At 39.3% G+C, this 20040-nt stretch overlaps 1 pseudogene; it reads left to right on the top strand.

Moving 5' to 3' along the window:
- Positions 1-4290: 4290 nt before the first annotated feature.
- Positions 4291-18911, top strand: LOC140603752 (vascular non-inflammatory molecule 3-like; annotated as a pseudogene).
- The last annotated feature ends 1129 nt before the right edge of the window (positions 18912-20040 follow it).

Below are 20040 nucleotides of genomic sequence, written 5' to 3'. Positions count from 1 at the left end.
TAGGGACAGGTTTTTACATATGGTTAGTAAAGAGCTCCGTCACAGTCCTATAGTAGAAGGAATGAATTTTGACAGAAAATAAACTTATATCATCACCCAAGATAGTCACATTTAATTCACTTACCTTTTCATTCATTCAGCCATTATTTATTAAGCACCTATAATGTGCCAGATACTATTCTAGAAATAGGAGATATATGCTTAATAAAATGAAGTTTATGCACCCCCCCCATGGCTTATGAATATTTAGTGAGAGAAGATAGAGGTAAATAAACCCACTTATATAGAATGTTGTACGGTGATCCGAATAGATATGTTTTAGACGTTAAGGTGACAAGATTTGTTGCCAGATTGCGGGAGTATGAGAGAAAGACAAGCATCAGGACTGACTCCTGTTTTTGGCCTGAGCAACTGGAGACATGAAATTGCAGAGAGCACTGAAGGAATAGCGAGTCTGGGATGCAAATTAGGAAACCAATTTTGTGCATCTTTAGTGTAAGCTGCCCTTTAGACATCCAACATTATTCCATGTTTTCCTTGGAAATTTACTTCCAATTACCAGATTCATATACTTCCTGTAGAGTTCCTGCTGTTAACTACAGCCAAATCTACTACTAACTTTGGAGGGCTTCTATGAGTTATGTCTTCAATAAACAAAACTTTTCTGATTTTATCCTATGCATTTGTTACAGTACCACCTCTGTTCTGAACCTCAGTTTGATGAATGCCCCTGAAAAGCCAGAGTTATTGACTTTCAAAACTGTCTTTGGAAGGTTGGTATTTTCACATGCCTCTTCCATGATTCTGCTGTGACTCTGGTGGAAAATTTTCTTGTGGATACCATACTGTTTTCCATAGCTCGGATAAATGGCTTGTTCCTTTTGAAATCTATTGAATTCATTTGGCTTGGGCTGTAGGAATGTGTCCAATAAAAATCATGTCAGCCTACTTTTCAAGAACTACCAAATATAAAGATTTTTATATTTTGTTTAATTATTCATAATGCTAACAAATAATTCTATTATATTCAGTTTATTTGAAATGAGACCATTAAACATCTGTTTTAATTTTCTCCAGTAGAGCATAGGAAAAGTACTTAAGTGTTCGGTGTAATTAGAAGCTTACCTACTTTCTCAATGTGACTAATATGGTGACATAACCACATACTCAATTCTGTTGGGAAAATGGCAGTACTGGTTTTGGTTTTATTTTTAAAAGACTTCTATTCACTGGCAGCAGTATCTATGCACCACACTCTCCCAAAATTTACCCTTATGATATGGAAACAGAGCTGGGAAATATCCTCCTTTTGGAAGTGATAAATTTTAAAGAAAAGAATGTGAGACCTAAAATTGTTTATACCTACAAGACTTTATTTATATCCATTATAAATTCGTATAGCCCTTATGATATTGGTAAGTATAATAATGTCATTTTACAGATAGGGACACAGAAGTTCAGGAGTTAGATAAGTTCTTCAAAGTTGATACAATTAATAGAGAACTCCCGATTAGCTAATTATTTGCCCCCAGTCCAGCTGACTCAAAAAACTTGACCCTTATCCAAGACAAAGTACTGCTTATAGAAAAGTGGAAAACAGCTAACTTTTTACTCCTGTGGAATACCACCTCATATTATAAAAACCATCACATTTGATATACTTACCACTAAAATGAGCTTCTCAGGACAGAAATCATGCTTACTCATCCCGTATGTATTTCTACTGTAGCACAGCGCCTAGAACAAAGAAGCTGAATGAATTGCAAAATCTCTAAGAACAGAGAGAATGAATGCCCACAATTCTCTGTATTTGGGACCCAATCGATCTATGGATCCTAATGAAAATATTTCATGGATCAGATCACACCTCCAATACAGCCATATCTGAGTTGAGATTTAAGAATTTTAGCAATGTATAGAACATATTAGTGAATTAGTGAGTGCACCATCATTGGAGATGACGTAAAAGCAATTGCTTATAATTGACCCCTGCTGGGAGGCAGGTGATATAAATATCCCCTCGACTAGTGAAAATACCAGCAGGAAGCATGAGGTTGGAGAGCAGCAGTGTGCCTTGCTGTCAAGTCCTAACTCGTGCCTCACGGCTAGGAGACTATTCGTCATTTGAACATCTCACGGATTTGAAAGGAATCCAAATGTATTGGAAATGATGACAAAGTGATAGTATAAGAAGTTCAGTGGGAGGGTAAAATGTCTAAGAAGGAATGAAAAAGGCATAAGTGAAATAGATGCCAGGGAGCTTGTGGGCCTTCAGAAGTGCCACTTGTTCTGCTTTCATTGCAGTCTGAGGCTTGGATTCACCCAGAGAGAGGAGCCCAACATAATCAAGGGAATCAGGCATTATCCTCAGAAGTTTTTTGTTTCCTAGGGTGAATATTTCTGTCAGACCTCATGTCTCCCCTGGTTTTGTTGTGATTATTGTTGTTTGTGGTTTTTTTTCTTCCCTGTTTGTTTTTTTAAAAGGAACTTTTTACATGTAGTTTGGGTTGGAGATTACCTTAGCTCCAAGGTGTACAGTATATCACCCAGGCCTAGACAGTCACAGACTCCATCCACTGCACTAGGAGGCTATATAGGGCTGAGCACATGATTAAAGCCAGGATTATGAGTGTGGTCCCTAGGACTTTTGATAGAATGGCTGGAAAGGAAGCACTCTCTTCCATGATCAGGGGCACAAAGAACATATGAACCTGGGAACCATCTTCTCTGCAAATGAAGAACATTTCCAAGGATGAGGACAAGGAAGAGCTAAACCAGAGAACTATGAAGACATCATTTAAGCACCGGTATCGAGCCATACAGCCGGGTGAAACCAATATTCCACTAGACCTTCCAGTACGTGAGCCAAATAGTGTCTCTTCTTTTTTGTTCAGTGTTTGGACTTGGATTACTATCAACTGGATCAGATAATCTAATCAATTGGATTACTATCAACTAATTTTTGTGACTTTAACTCTGCATAATGAGTTATGCAAAACGTCTAAATGCAAAAACCCTGTGCAATGGTACTATTCTTCTGCTGGTCTTGGATATAATAACCTCAAAACACAGTGGGTAGCAGGAGCTCCATAGAAGACAGTGTTTGGCTTTAGTCCTGTGGAAGATAAGAGAGACAGGAAGCCACACTGGGCTAAAGAGCCTACTTGGAACTTAGAAATATCAAAGCCCTGTTTGAATTTCCTTATGATACATTCACTTATTAAAAAACAAATGCATATTCCAAGTTATTTAAAAAATTACTATGGGGCATGGGGGTGGCTCAGTGGGTTAAGCCTCTGACTCTTTTTTTTTTTTTTAAGATTTTATTTATTCATGAGAGACACAGAGAGAGATTGAGGCAGAGACACAGGCAGAGGGAGAAGCAGACTCCATGCAGGGAGCCCACTGTGGGACTCGATCCTGGGACTCCAGGATCACACCCTGTGCAGAAGGCAGGCGCTAAACGGCTGAGCCACCCAGGGATCCCAAGCTTCTGACTCTTGATTTCAGTTCAAGGTTGCAGGATCCAGCGCTCTGCACTCAGAGGGGAGTCTGCTAAGATTCTCTCCCTCCCTTTCCCTCTGCCCCCACACTCCCCACACTGCTTTCTCATGCAGGTGAGCACACATTCTCTCTCTCAAAAAAATTATTATGAAAATATTTCAGATACACAGAAATTATAAAGGACTGCATAACAATCACCTGTGTACCCACTGGCCAGTTTATGAAATGAAGCAGATTCCCCCTGTATCCCCTTCCAATCACATTCTCCTCCTTTCCCTGGTCACTTCTCTGGAGGAAATCGCTATCCTAAGATTTTTCTAGATCATTCCCATGACTTCTTGGTAGTTTATTAAATATGCATATATTCCTACTTATTATTGTTTTGCAACTTTTTAAACTTTGCATATATGCATATTTATCACATAAAAATACACTGTGTTTCTTATTTCTATATAAGAAATTGTGAGCTTAATCCAGGTAAATAAGCACTGCTCTAATTTCACACATTTTTCACTGCTGGATGGTGTGCAGTTATATGCATGTACTAGTTATTAAGCTATTGTCGCTCAGCTCCAAACCCACCTTTCTACATTATTCGTGATGGTGTGCTAGGTAGGACTAGGCAAACCTATTTCTTTTTTGCCACCTGGCTCCCTCTTAAACTCTGATGATAGGGGGCCTAGAGTTATACAGAAGGTTGGAAGGGGGGAGGGCAAGACTTTCTGTTCATTTACCTAATCGGAATTATCCCATCCACCTGGCAGCTGTAGTTTGCTCAGGTAGGAGATGCTTCTAATTTTCAGTTCTTTCCCATTCTTAAAGACCCAGGGTCATTGCCTTTCTTCAAAAACTCCCATCACCAGCCATTGCCTCCTCCAGAGATTTGAGTCCTACAGCTCCCTGGAGGCCCTCCTCTCAGGACCTAGCTCCTCAGCTCCAGCTAGAGGGCACACCCTCCTTCAGGGTCGGAGCCTCATCTCCACAGGCTCCTCTGGGAAGCTTCTAGCACCTAGCACCCCCTCTTCCCTCTGTTTACCAACACCAGGAGTGATAGCTGCTTTCTGCAGTTGCCCTCTTTGTTAGCCAACAGTTCCTTCCATGTCCTTCATTCATCAAATATCTCTTTAACCAAATCCCTCTTTTAAATTATCTTGAAATAATTGATGTGGATTCTGTTTTCCTGGTTGCATCTCATCTGGTATATTGGTGAAGACAATATTTGTGTGTCCTCTCTCCTCTTGATGAATATGGTGAGCATGGCCAGGCTGGCTGCCCTGAAATCCTGGGTAAACTCCATGATGTAGTCCTAAACAAAATGTGGAGAGGTGGGAGGCATGGTGGTCCCAGGCATGCTGTCAGGGCCTCTCCTAACCACTAACAGCAGAAAAGCAAAAGGTCCATTGTCTGACTTCCTCTGACCTGCCATATTCTTTACTTCACAAGGATTGTGGGAACCATGAACTTTGGATGCACATCTGTCACAATACAGGCTTTGTGCCCACACGTAAGCAGGTGTCTATATGATTTCTCACTACAGGGCTGAACAAAGAAGCAACATTAGCTGACTTGGAGTCATCATTTTCAACTGTCTTTGTCCCTGGACCTGTTTCTGTGGTTTAGCCTGTTCAACAGATGATTAGGATTTCTAATTTTTGATTATTTATTTATTACAATTATTATTACTATTAATTCCTATTATAAATAAAGGGTGTTTCTCTGAACATCCTTGAAGATGTCTTTCTGATCTTAAGTCAAAGAATTTCTTGGATGTCTACTAGATGTCAGGCAGGCCTTGTGCAGGATGGTGATAAGGAAGAACATGAAAGTTCTGCTTCTTAAGGATCACAGTCTAGAAGAGGAGACAGAGCATCACTATCATCACCATTATTCATAACCATAGTAATCAAATTTGAACACTTAGAAAATGTCTCACACTGTGCTAAGCATTTTCAAGCATCTCATTTAACAGTATAATAAAAGTCATAGAATGATAATGCTGTGATAAGTATAAGGGCCAGGAGTGGGTCCATTTTACCTTGGAAGACAACAAAGATCTCAAAGGTCAGCTGGGGCAAACCAGTCAGGGCATTCTAGGTAGACTTTGTCATGTGTGCAAAGACACGGAAGAATGGCATGCTATAAAGAGTCCAGTAGATAAGGGCAGGGGAGAAGGAAAGCAGGAAGAGGAAGGAGAAACAATAAAAATAGGAGGTGAGGGCCAGATCATTGAAGCACAAAGGATGTCTAGACTTTATCCTGAAACTAACAGAAGGATGCATTGAAGGAGTTTAGAGTAGAATATTACCATGAATTAAATAGTTTTTTAAAATAACTTTAAAAAATAACTTTAGTGTTTTGGAGGATGGAGCAGATGGGAGTGGAAAGGGAAATTCCAAATGCAGAGTGGCCATATAGGAGACAGTACTCTTGAGGATAGTGGTGGCAGAAATGCCCCCGAGGACATGCTTGAGCAACCCTAAGGAGACCAGTACAACTGGAGCCACATGAACATGGGGGAAATTACTAGGAATTGATGTTAGAAGTAACGGGAGGCTGGATCATAGTGAGACTTGCAGGCATTTCAACAACATGGCTTTTTACTCATTGAAAGGTATGCCATTGAAGGATTTTGAGCAAAGGAGTGACACAGTTAGTTTTATATTTTAATAGGATCCTTCTGATTGCTGTTGGGCAAAAGTAGAAATAGTGGTACCAAAGCCAAGTAGGAGGGAATTGGGGTAATTCAGGCCAGAGATGATGGTGGCTTGGCCTGGGATTGCAGTAGCAAAAGATCTTCTGATTGAAAGTATGTAGAGGGAGAGACAAAGGAAGAAGTAGGATAACTCCAAGGGCTTTGGCCTGAAAAACTAGAGGACTAAAAGCCATTAATTGAGATCTGAAAGACTGCAGAAGTGTTGGGAGGGGAAGGTTAAAAGCTCAGTTTTGTTTATGTTGATCTGATATGTCTTTATTGAGCCGAATGCAGGTTTTGAGGAGACCTTGTTGGACACAGGCATCTGGAGTTCAGGGAAGAGGTCTGAGCTACAAACATAAAGCTGTGAGTCACTACCATAGAGATGGTACTTACGGCCACGAAATGGATGAGATCACCCAGGCAGTGAGTGCAGCTTGGAACAAAAGATTTCCAAAAATTGAGATCCGGGATACAGTAATGTTAAGAGGTCAGAGATGATAAGAAGGAGCCCATAAAAAAAAAGAAAGAAAAGAAAGAAAGAAAGAAAGAAAGAAAGAAAGAAAGAAAGAAAGAAAGAAAGAAAGAAAGAAAGAAAGAAATCCAAAATAAACAAGTACAGAAACCAGGAAGGAGGAAGGAGAAAAACAAGGAGATTGCAGGGGAAGAAAACAATTGAGAATGAGGTACAGCTGTGCCAACATGTCAAGGAAGACAAGATTGAAAATTAACCAGTGGATTTAGTCAGGTGGATATCAACAGTGCTCTTGATAAGAGTGAAATCGTGGGGGCAAAATCTTGATGGGAAGGAAGGAATTAAAACAGAGAATGTACATAACCCTATAAAAGGAGTTTTGTAAAATGGAGCAGAGAAATGGAGCAGGAACTGCAAGGGGGTGTCAGATCAAGACAATTTCTTTTTAAGATAGGAGATATAATACGATATTTGTGTGCTGATGATAATAATCCAAAAGACAAAAAGTTATGGAGTAAGGGAGCAGAATCCTTACAGCAATGTCTTTGGGATCCAGGGTACAAGGGTAGAGAGGGACATGGCAGTCATTTAAAGAGAGAGGAGGGGAAGCAGAATTGATAGGCACAGATGCTGGCAAGTGGGTTGATGCTGCTGGAAGCTTGCAAAAGTCTCTTTCTAGTTGAAATAAACAGCCCTGGAGTTCAGGAGAGAAGTTTGAGCTAAAGATAGAGACATGTAGTTATCAGTTCATAGCAGGTAGCTGAAAGGTTTGAAGCAGAAAATACATCTGTGAGGGGGGAGAAACAGTACAATAAGGAATGAAAATACCATATCTTATCAACAATACGGCTACTGACATAAGTACATTTAAAAGTTCAGAGAAGAGAAGAGCAAGAAAGACTGGAAAGATTTGAGGTAAAGGGACAGGATTTATTGAGAAATCATTCTAGGATCAGAGCAGTAGTGAGTATATTAAAGTATAGTAATCTGAGTAGTCTAAGCTAAGAACAGGAGAACGAAAATGGGAGAAAGTGGAAGAAAGCTCTGATTGCCTTGATTTGATATATATATGGGAAGCATTTTAGTCAATGAGAGCAATGGTTAAGGGAACTTTAATGGTTTACAGTATTGACTGAAGGTTAAGGTGTTAGGAGTGGAATCAGGAGACTGATGGAGAGCCTATAAAAGGAGTTCTTGGCCAGAGTCAGGACCTTGATAACACAAATGGAGAGGAGGATTAACAATGGATATTGGAAATAAAGACTTGGGGAGGGCCAACAAATTCTTAGAGATTTTATTCTAGAGTGCTTTCCTCTTTAAAAAATGGGAATATGTCTTGCATATTTTAAAGCAGAATTATATTTAATACAAAACTCTCCTTAACCTCACAGTAATTTCAAACTGTCATTCAGATCATGTACAAATACCTTGCTTAAATAACTTACACCCACAATCCTTATTCCTTAGACACATATGAGGCAAAGGCATTACTAATCACATTTGGTAACACTTAATCCAGGTCTCTGTGGATTTCAACATAATAAAAACTTGGTACATTTCCTGGAATTGGTAACTGGGAGAGTAGAGGAGAATTTCCATATTTTCTTTTGATTCTATTCACACAGTCAGGTGAACCAAGACAAGATTGAGAATTTCAACCTGAAATACGAAAATAGTTTCCTTCTTCTCATTACTAAACGATCTAGCAGTTTTACAATTTCTATGTCACCCTCAGATAATTTTTTCTGAAATTAATTTGTATCTGAAGGACATTATTTCAGGACATAAGGCCACATGGCCAGCAACGGTGGGGGGTAGAGGGGTGGCTGGGAGAAGGAAGGAATATTCAGATATAGAAAACGTTTATTGGAATAGAAGGGTTTGGGATCCCTGGGTGGCACAGCGGTTTGGCGCCTGCCTTTGGCCCAGGGCGCAATCCTGGAGATCCGGGATCGAATCCCACATCAGGCTCCCGGTGCATGGAGCCTGCTTCTCTCTCTGCCTCTCTCTCTCTCTCTCTTGCTCTCTCTCTGTGACTATCATAAATGAATAAAAAATTAAAAAAAAAAAGAAGGGTTTTAAATTCTAGAACCAAACCAACCAAACCGAAGATATAAATCTCCGATTTCCAAACCTTCTGGTTTCCCTATGTCAGGTGAGGATCAGAAAGGATCCCAAATAAGAGGGCACTAGTATTAATGACTCTAGAATGAGAGAGGTAAACCTTAAAAGAAACTCTATGTTTTAAATGAACTCACATTCAAACAAGGGGGTCTATTCCAAATCTAGGCCAGGAAATTGAATTTAACAAATCAGAAAACATTTACAGAGCTTAGCATGGTACAAAACTCTACAAAAGCAGCAGAGAGAATCATAACATGACCCCTATTCTTAAGGAATTTATGAGGATGATGCATCAGAATAATATAAGAATTAAGAGAGAATTTAGAACTCTCCTTGAATTAACCAATAGTCTGGAGGCAAGAAGCAAGAATCAGAGTTGGATTTACCCTTCTGAACTGTAGAAGATAAATGAAGTAAACCTCATCTCAACACAAGAGTTTTCCAAAAATCTGCAATGTGCAAACATGGATTTTTGGGTAGAAGACCTCATTCAAGATTCATCCATGTATTTGAGCTCCCTCACCAGTCACTTATGTGCTGGCATGATGAGGTTTAGCAGTCAGCAAGACACTTTCTTACCCTTCAGGGGTCACAACCTTGGGATGCATTATATCTAGATAATTATTTGACATGGATGCTCTGAAAAGATACATCAAAATTAGTTTTTAGCATATTTAAGAAGACAAGACATACATATACAAAACAAAATATCAATATTAAATTTATTTATTTATTTTTAAAGATTTTATTTATGTATTCATGAGAGACACAGAGAGAGGCAGAGACACAGGCAGAGGGAGAAGCAGGCTCCCTTTGGGGAGCCGATGTGGGACTTGATCCTGTGACCCCAGGATCACGACTTGAGCCAAAGGCAGAAACTCAACCACTGGGCCACCCAGGCATCACTCAGTATTACATTTAAATTAAAGGTCAGGACAATAGTAAACAGTGACAGACATTCACCAGGACAAGAAAAATATGCTCTGAGACTTTAGAAATATTAGGACTGGGGATGGTTTGAGAGACTTCTGCATGGGTTTGGAACTTAGATGGTGGGCAAGGACATTTCAGGGAGAAATAGACATAGAATCATCTAAGTAGAATAGTGCATAGTTCAGGGAATGATTTGACATCACTGAATGAAGAGTTCATATAATCAAGTTGTAGAAATATATCCAGGTTGTAGAACTTGAACAATGCCAGCTTTTCCCAAATTTCAGCTAATCCTGTCATTATGCCATTATTTTCATGATTTTTGCATTAACTATACACCATCTATTACTTAGTATTCTTTTGAGATTGATGGACATTTTTCATGTTGCCTCATCCTAACCTCTACTTGTCTATGGGTTTATGAGTCATAAATTTTCTTTTAAAAAATATTTTATTTATTTGAGAGAGAGGGAGAGAGCATGAGGAGAGGGGAGCAGAAGGAGAAGCAGACTCCCAGTGAGCAGGAACCAGAAGCAGGAGTGGTTCCCAGGATCCTGAGATTATGACCTGAGCTGAAGGCAGAGACTTAACTAACTGAGCCACTGAGGTGCCCTCTTTTTATTGTTTTTTAAAGATTTGATTTATGAATCATAAATTTTCTAATAAACATGGTAGTCTGTAGCTATTTTTAAAATATATTTTATTTTATTTATTATTTTAGAGAGAGAGATTGAGAGAGAAACAGAGAATGAGCAGGGGGAGGAGCAGAGCAGACCCTGTGCTGAGCATGAGCCCAACAAGGCTGGATCTCATGAGGCTGGGATCCTGACCTAAACCGAAATCAAGAGTTGGAAGCCTAACTGCCTGAGCCACCCAGGTGCCCCAATCTGTAACTATCAAAAGTATTTATCAGTATATCTTGCAAAATCAACTTGCTTATCCCTCATGAAGCAAAGACCATATCTGTAGAATTACTGTTTTAAAGAATAGAAAAACACTGACTCCTTTGGAGTCTAAGTGACATAACAAAAGCTAAGACTTCAGAGAAAATTTCTCTGATGGCTATGGATGGAATGAACAACTTTGGGCATTGTGGCAGGTAGGGAGATGAATTAAAAGGCAGAATCTGGCTTAGCATAATAAATGAGAACAGGAAGAGATGTTTAAAAGAAACTTTATAATACATTAGATGTGGGAGAAAAGCAGAGGACCATGTCAGAGACTCGAGTTAAATAAATGACAACTCTATCTATATCTTTAAAATGTTTAGTTTTTTAGAGGCACAAGGAAACCATCTCCTAAAAATGAGATTTTGGATGATGTATTAATACAAGAATTTAGGGAAGAGGACTTCACTTAAAAAATGGGCAGATTTTATAAAGATGAAGAAACTGTATGACCCAAAGCCTAGCTTCTTGGTTTTTAGCACATGAACCCTACAGCATCAGTCAAGTGCTGGACAGGCCCAGAGACTCAACTCAGTGGACACTCATTATTACTGACCATGTTAAAATCTGTGTTTTACAAAATGTTCAGAAAAGGTTCCCACATTTCAGACTATTTGACAGTCTTTGCAAGAGAGACCAGCAACTGTGGTTCCTGCTGAAATCCTTTATAATACAAAAGTTGAGGGCCACTGGTCATCAACAAGTGAACTCAATAATAAGCATGTATATTTATTCTCCCTCAGCATTTTGTGAACTCTGTTAAAGCCGGAGCTCACCTGACACTCTGTTCTGTTTCTGTTGCAGCCACATAAATAAGTTCACAACAAATCAATGTTATGATGGCTGCCTTCTAGAAGAGTTGAGTATTGGCTCTATTAATGGAAACATCGAATTACCAGGAAAATAGATTTTATTTAGAAAAAGAGCCCAAGAGATTTTTGGATTGGGGTGGACTCATATGATCAGTTCATTAATTTCACTTTTAGTGTTGAATAAACCTCTGAACCAGTGTCAACAACAGCATTGTATACCTGAGTCAATCTAATTATGTACTTTTGGCTGTTCATTTTCTTGCACAACATCCTTTCTAAATGTGTTGTGTAATGTATTTGTGAGAAAATATAAATAGGTGGTAGCAAGCAGGGCCTTATCATAACAGTTTTTCCAGGGATACCAGATACAAGACTGAATTTATCGAAGATCACTAAATTTTAGTGGTGATTATGTTGTATTTTCCAAAATGTGACAATATTTGCCCTCTTTGTTCTGAGTGTCAGTGCCCTGGACACTTTTATTGCTGCAGTATATGAACATGCTATTATATTATCAAAGAGAACAGAAACACCAGTCCCAAAAGAAGAAGCTTTGCTCCTGGTGAATAAGAGCATAGGTGTTTTGGAGAAAGCAGTTAAACTGGCTGCCGGGCAGGTATTGAGCTTCCTTATGCTGGCTGGGATACTGTAAAGGAAATTTGAAACTTGGAAAGAATGTGGGTATTTAGAATTTATGAAAAACTTTTTTGCACCCATTTATTTTGAACAGGGCACACATATCATTGTTACCCCAGAAGATGGAATTTATGGCTGGGTCTTCACAACGGAGACCATTTGCCCCTATCTGGAAGATATCCCAGACCCTGACGCAAACTGGATTTCATGTAGAGATCCACAGAGTTAATGTTATTACCCTTTGATTTCTCTTTTTTCTTTTTTTTAGATTTATTTATTTGTTTGTTTGTTTGTTTGTTTGCTTATTTATTTATTCATGAGAGACACAGAGAGAGAGAGAGAGATGCAGAGACACAGAGGGAGAATAGGCTCCATGCAGGGAGCCTGACGTGGACTTGATCCCAGGTCTCCAGGACCTGGCCCTGGGCTGAAGGCAACGCTAAACTGCTGAGCCACCCAGGCTGCCCTACTCTTTGATTTCTGAACAAAAAACTGTGATACTGTAAAATACAAATAGCAAATCCATTAAACTTGCCTAGTATTCTTGCTGGCAACCAATCTACTGTTCTGGACTCACAAGCCTCTAATGCCTCATAACATGTACCATCTGGCATGACTTGAGCTGATGATGCTTGGTTGGTTATTTATCGTAGTTTTCATTAATGAATGGTATGTGTATATATAGTTTTTATAATAAATATGCTTAATTGGGTTTTAACGAAGCGAAAAAGTTGTAATATCTGGTACCTCCGTTCCCACATAAAGGAAGCCCACTCGTGAATACCTACCTCCTTTGTAGGAACAGTAAAAAGATAAATGAACTTCTGTTTCCAAAGAGCTTTGACTATCATTTGCATTGTGATCATTATGGTGAATGGAAATTGTGTGGGATTTGAAAGTGTTATTTCTGAGAGCACAGCCTACTACCTCCTAGCTGAGTATCATGTGGCAGATAACCTATACGCTTGACATCTCTGTTTCTTAATCCATAATACAGAGATAATAAAATTTACTGTCCTACTTTCTTTACACAGTAGGTAAGAATTTCAAGTGAAGTAATACACGTAGAATCTAAACACTGTTGTGCTATCACTATTACTTTTTAAAACTGAATCTGAACTTCTTTGTTTTCTTGTCTGAGAAATTTAAGTAATAATTAGCTGTAGTTCAATCATAGCTTTCTTAGGGGAAAATCTGGATAAAACTTAGGAAAGGTTTATGAAGTTATTTTAGGTGTATTTACTTTTTAAAATAGTTTATATGTAGTTCCTTTAAAAGGCAAAATCTATGCATTAAAAAGTAATTTAAATTTTGCTAATTTAAAACTTACATGCATCTGTTCAGAACTATATTGCACAAAAAAAGGGAATACCTTTAATCATTTTGACATTTGAAATTGGTTAGTCGAATCCAACGCTGCAACCTAGGATGTGAGTCAGTCCCACCTCAGGATTTTCACCTTAAAAACAATATTGTCTGAGTTTTGCATGGTCCATGTTTACAGTAACCACATAATTCAATGTTTACTTGATTAAGGGTTTTTTTCCAGGGCAGGAAGGACTCAAATTTGCAATAATTCAAGAGGCTGATACTAAAATTTACTCTATTTGTCTGGGCTGATAAAACTGATTTTCTTAAGGGAAATGTATCCTGAAGCCTGATAATCATCAATCTCAGATGAATTATTTTAAACCGGGAAGGTAGGTGACCAATTAAATTTTAGCTTATTGGAGTCTTGAATTTTTTCAAATGGTAAGCTTTCAGCTCTGAGTTATAAAAGGAGAAATCCAATATTTAATATAATGGCAATATTGGTTTAAAAGAAAACCAGCATTTCTTCCCTAGTAATATTTATCCCTAAAGGGGATAATAGAGGGCTACATGGTCATCCCTATGTATTTAAATACTATCATTTAGAATATAACACATCCCATATTTCCTTGGGTTTTACCCATGAAGAACTAACAAAAGACATTATAATACATTAATTATTTAGAAAAAGATAAGAGAGAGAGAGAAAGAAAAGAAAATATGTGATAGTTTTATTGAAGGTCTTAGTGAATTGAATATCAGTGTTAACAATATTGCCCTGTTTTTCCTGAGGGCAAAATATTATCACAAAGGTTTTGAAGCAATAGTCATAAATCTGTTCTTTCTAATCAAAGATTAGCTCATCAGCGGTAAAGGAGAGATGATGGAGAGAATCCAATGGCCTCTAAAAGCAGTAAATCCATCAATTTCTTGGGTTGTCTTCTTGTAGCTACAAAATCCGTATTGGCCATTATTTCTTTATTGAGCATCTATTTGGTTCGAGGAACTGTGCCTGGTACAGTATACATATTATCTCATTCAATTTATGTAGCAGGTATAACTATTTACATTTTAAATATCAGGGAAAAAAGGAGGCTTAAGGTTTCATATTGGATGTTAGCATGGCGGGAATTCAAACACAGACATTAATTTCCATTTGAGCCTTGCTAACTGAATAGAGTCTCAATACCTGGATGCACCATATTATATTTGAAATTACCAGTGATGGTGAATCTACTCCTTTGAAAATATTCTGGTTGCTAAGATTTTTATCTTTTCTGCTGTCTCTCTATAACTTTAGTCTTTGTACTGCCTTTATTATATATTCATATGTATGACTCACCACCTTCACATTAGAGCCTTTCAGATATTTGAAACCAACTATCATTCCACCTATCTCATCACCTCAATCCCTTCTTATTTCTGGGATAATGCTTGCAATGTGGATGGATTTGGCACTACTTTGAGAAAGATGAAGATTATATTGCGTGTGAAATTTAAATCTTTTCTGATTTGATTCTTAACCTAGATCTTGTGTTCTAAGTAATTGACAAATAAAGTATCATTTTGGAAGATTAGAAATCACTGAAATATAGTAAGTTTGAGGCAATGTCTATTAAACTACGTTTGGCTACACTGTGGTGCAACAAAGACTCCGCGGCCTGGCCAAGGACAACTCTATCTACATTGTGGTGAATATTGGGGACAAGAAGCCATGCAATGCCAGTGACCCTCAGAGTCCCCCCCATCCCAGTAGTCATTACCAAGACAACTCTGGTGTGGTATCTGATTCTAAGGGTAGGCTGATGGCATGCTACCATAAGGTGAGAGTTTCTTCATTTGTTTGTGATAAGTATGTACACTCATTTGTTGTTATGAGTGTATTTCTTAGTTATTTCATTTTTTTAAAAAATTTGTATTTATTTGAGACAGAGAGAGACAAAATGAGCTGGGGGGAAGGATAGAGGGAGAGGGAGAAGCAGGCTCCCCACTGAGCAGGACTCGATCCCAAGACCCTGGGATCATGACATGAGCCAAAGGCAGACACGTACCTGACTGAGCCACCCAGGTGCTCTTGCATTTCTTAATTATTATGTTTTAGTTGAAAAGGGGGTTTCATTTACTTTGGTCATATATAAGGATTCTGAGTTTGAATTAATCGTAACATAGAATATGTCAGAATATTGAAACAATGTGATAACAGCCTCACAAAGATTTTAAAAGTCTCTGAGAAAGAAGGTGAAATGCTATTTTATCCATGATTTAATAGCAGGGTTAATTTTTTGGCTCAATTCACTGACATTTTATTTATTTATTTATTTATTTATTTATTTATTTATTTATTTATTTATTTAACGATTTTATTTATTTATCCATGAGAGACAGAGAGAGAGAGAGAGAGAGAGAGGCGCAGAGACACAGGCAGAGGGAGAAGCAGGGTCCTTGTGGGGAGCCAGATGTGGGACTCGATCCTAGGACCCCAGGGTCACGCCCTGAGCTGAAGGCAGGCGCTCAACCACTGAGCCACCCCGGCTGCCCCATTAACATTTTATACTAAGTTTAGTCATTCATTCTATCAAGACTTATCTTTTTTTTTTTTAATTTAAGTAAGCTCTATGCCCAACATGGGACTTGAACTCATGACCCTGAGATCAAGAATTGCATGTTTTACTAACTGAGCCAGCCACGCACTCTCCATTAGAATTGTTTTGATTGCAATGGTGGAAAACCCCAAATGAAATCTACTTAACACCTCCCCCATGGAATTTCCTTATGTATCTGAAAAACTATAAATCACAGGAAGAGTAGGTCTAGTTTCAGATGTAGTTCTATCCCTCAGAGGCTTTAAAGATGTCAGCCATTCCTCTACTTCTCTTAGATCTTGTTCCTGCTTTTACTCAGATTGTCCTTTTAGAGGTCATGTAATGCCCAACATAAAGCTCTCATTCTATAGCAGCAAGATCCAAAGGAAGAGTTCAGTTTTTACTCCTAGAAAAGCCTCATCATGCCTTGAGGCCACTTAGGCTACATGCATTCCTTGAGTTGATCACTGCAGGAGAAAGGATAAGCTACCATCTGAGAGTAGGGTGTGGAGGAGCAAGTGATCTTCACTGAAGGGGAGGGGGGTCTTGCTAGAATACACATAGGTACACATCAAGCCTAATAAAAACCTGAGCAAGTACTCCTGAGCCCAGGCGAAGTGGAGTTTGGAAGCAATAATCCAACTGGAAAAATCATTAATGCTTACAGATTAACAAGGTTTAGTTATTACATTGTCTAAATTCACTTTAAATATACTTAATTTATATAGACCTAGCAGTATCATAGGGAGATATGGCAAAGTTAGTTTTCTTAATGTGTTATTGTTCATACCGGCAGTGCTGTTGATAAAGAATTCAGTGTGGGCAGCCTGGATGGCTCAGCGGTTTATTTTATTTTATTTTATTTTATTTTATTTTATTTTATTTTATTTTATTTATTTTATTTTATTTTATTTTATTTATTTATTTATTTATTTATTTATTTATTTATTTATTTATGATAGTCACACAGAGAGAGAGAGAGAGAGAGAGAGGCAGAGACACAGGCAGAGGGAGAAGCAGGCTCCATGCACCCGGAGCCCGACATAGGATTCTATCTCGGGTCTCCAGGATCGCGCCCTGGGTCAAAGGCAGGCGCCAAACCGCTGCGCCACCCAGGGATCCCCTGGCTCAGAGGTTTAGTGCCACCTTCCGCCCAGGGCATGATCCTGGAGACCCAGGATCAAGTTCTACATTGGGCTCCCTGCATGGAGCCTGCTTGTCCCTCTGCCTGTGTCTCTACTCTCTCTCTCTCTCTCTGTTTCTCATGAATAAATAAATAAAATCTTTTATTTATTTATTTATTTATTTATTTATTTATTTATTTATTTATGAATGATAGTCACAGAGAGAGAGAGAGGCGCAGAGACACAGGCAGAGGGAGAAGCAGGCTCCATGCACCGGGAGCCCGACGTGGGATTCAATCCCGGGTTTCCAGGATCGCGCCCTGGGCCAAAGGCAGGCACCAAACCGCTGCACCACCCAGGGATCCCATAAAATCTTTAAAAATAAAGAATTCAGTGATAATCTGAAATTTATAAGGTTCAAAATTTCAACCTGTAATGTTAAGACAGAAATATTCACCTTTTGAATATCATTTGTAGATATTCTTTCATTTATTAGTTGTGGAAAAATGAAGTTTTTTGATAATGTTGTAGTAGTAAAACTCACAGTGGCATAGTGGAAGGGATTTATACAAATTTGTATGTAATAGTTTTAAATATGCACATCAACATGAAGGGGAAAAGATTTTATGGATATAGAGCACCTCTATTTGGCAGTTTTCTTACTAATATTCCCCTGCTTTGCTTTTTGTTAACAGTACAATCTTTTTGCACCTGAAATTCAATTTGATTTTCACAAGGAGTCAGAATTTGTGACTTTTGACACTCCCTTTGGAAAGTCTGGCATTTTCACTTGCTTTGACATTTTTTTCTCATGACCCAGCTGTGGTGGGGGTGGATGATCTTCACGTTGACAGTGTTCTCTATCCTATGGCATGGTACACAACAAGCTGCCCCTTCTCTTGGCTGTCCTTTCCACTCTGTGTGGGCCAGAGCCATGAGAGTGAATCTTCTTGCTGCAAATACCCACAACATCAGCACGCACATAACAGGTATTTCACATCTGTCCTCTACCAACTGGCCACGACAGTCTCAAAAGTGTTCATTGATTTTTAAGACTCACTGTTCTCCAATAATTCTTTCATTAACTCACGAAATTAATAATAGCATGGGTTTCTATACATTACTTTAGGAACATTATTCCTATGAGTACAGAAGGAGGTAAACTGTTGTGCCCAAGATTGTGAATCCAAGAAAACCACCAAGGAGCTGACACCGATGAGGGTTTATTAATAAGCTCGAGCTTGGGTCCATGTATACCCGACACAGCAGAGCAGGGATTTGGACCCTGAGGGGGGTTACAGCTGGGTTTTTATGGGCTGGTCTAGGGGTAAGGTGGGGTTTTTCAGTAAGGGTTGGGGTGTGAGAATCTCCAAGAAAGAGGTCTCACAAGATCTTGCTTCTTTATTCCGATAAGGGCACGCTTTGTGTTTTTTTCTGTAGCCGGGGTAAGGTAGAGTTCAGTACCTCGTCACAGTGGCCTGGTCAGATGGCCTGAGATGGCTGCCGAAGCTAAAATGGCTGTCTTGCGCCAATGTTAAACTTGAGTGGCCCTCATTTTCTCGGCCTCCACATTTCCCCCCTCAGTGGAACCTAAAGAAGGAGCCAATTATGGGTCCAGGTTGGTCTCAGTAACAAGGTCTAGTGGTTGGTATTATTGTCTAAGTACCATAAGTTGGACTGTACTGATTCTGTCTTTGACAAAAGTAACTAATCTGTTGATAATGCAGGTTCCAAAGGTAAGGAGGAAGACGATAATGAGGGGTCCGGGTAGGGTGGATAACAAGGTAGTGAGCCAGGGGGAACGATTGAACCAGGATTCAGCTGGCCGGACATGGGTGTAGTGGACCCAGGGAGTAATCTTATCGACCTTGAGAGTGGTGGGAGTGGTCAGGTTCATGATGTAAGGTCCCTTCCAGCATGGTTGAAGTGTCTGGTGTTAGTATCTCCAGACGTACACCCAGTCACCCGGTCGACATTGATGGGGGTTCGAAGGTGGCCCAGTCTCATAGAGTCCCTCAGCTTAGGCCATTCCTGCTCATGGGCTCATTGTAACATTTTTTTTAAAGATTTTATTTATTTAGTCATGAGAGACAGAGATTGAGAGAGAAGCAGAGACACAGGCAGAAGGAGAAGCAGGCTCTATGCAGGGAGCCCAACGTGGGACTTGATCCTGGGTCTCCAGGATCACGCCCTGGGCTGAAGGCGGACGCTAAACAGCTGAGCCACCTGGGCTGCCCTCATTGTAACATTTGGAGGGAGAAAAGGAGTTGGTGATCATCAAACTCAGCAAGCACCTCAGGTTTTAAATTGGGGATGATAAGTGGAGGAAGACCGAACATGATCTCGTAGGGGGTCAGTCCCATCTTATGTGGGGAGTTTCTTTTTTTTAAATAAATTTATTTTTTATTAGTGTTCACTTACCAACATACAGAATAACACCCAGTGCTCATCCCGTCAACTGCCCCCCTCAGTGCCCGTCACCCATTCACCCCCACCCCCCACTCTCCTCCCCATGACCACCCCTAGTTCGTTTCCCAGAGTTAGGAGTCTTTATGTTCTGTCTCCCTTTCTGATATTTCCCACACATTTCTTCTCCCTTCCCTTATATTGCCTTTCACTATTATTTATATTCCCCAAATGAATGAGACCATATAATGCTTGTCCTTCTCCGATTGACTTACTTCACTCAGCATAATACCTTCCAGTTCCATACATGTTGAAGCAAATGGTGGGTATTTGTCGTTTCTAATGGCTGAGGAATATTCCATTGTATACACAGACCACATCTTCTCCACCATTCATCTTTCAATGGACACCGAGGCTCCTTCCACAGTTTGGCTATCGTGGACATTGCTGCTATAAACATTGGGGTGCAAGTGTCCTGGCATTTCACTGCATCT

The sequence above is a fragment of the Canis lupus genome, chromosome 1, assembly GCF_048164855.1.
Source record: "Canis lupus baileyi chromosome 1, mCanLup2.hap1, whole genome shotgun sequence".
Taxonomy (NCBI): Eukaryota; Metazoa; Chordata; class Mammalia; order Carnivora; family Canidae; genus Canis; species Canis lupus.
Note: the sequence above shows the minus strand (reverse complement) of the source record. Positions and strands in the feature narration are given on the sequence as shown.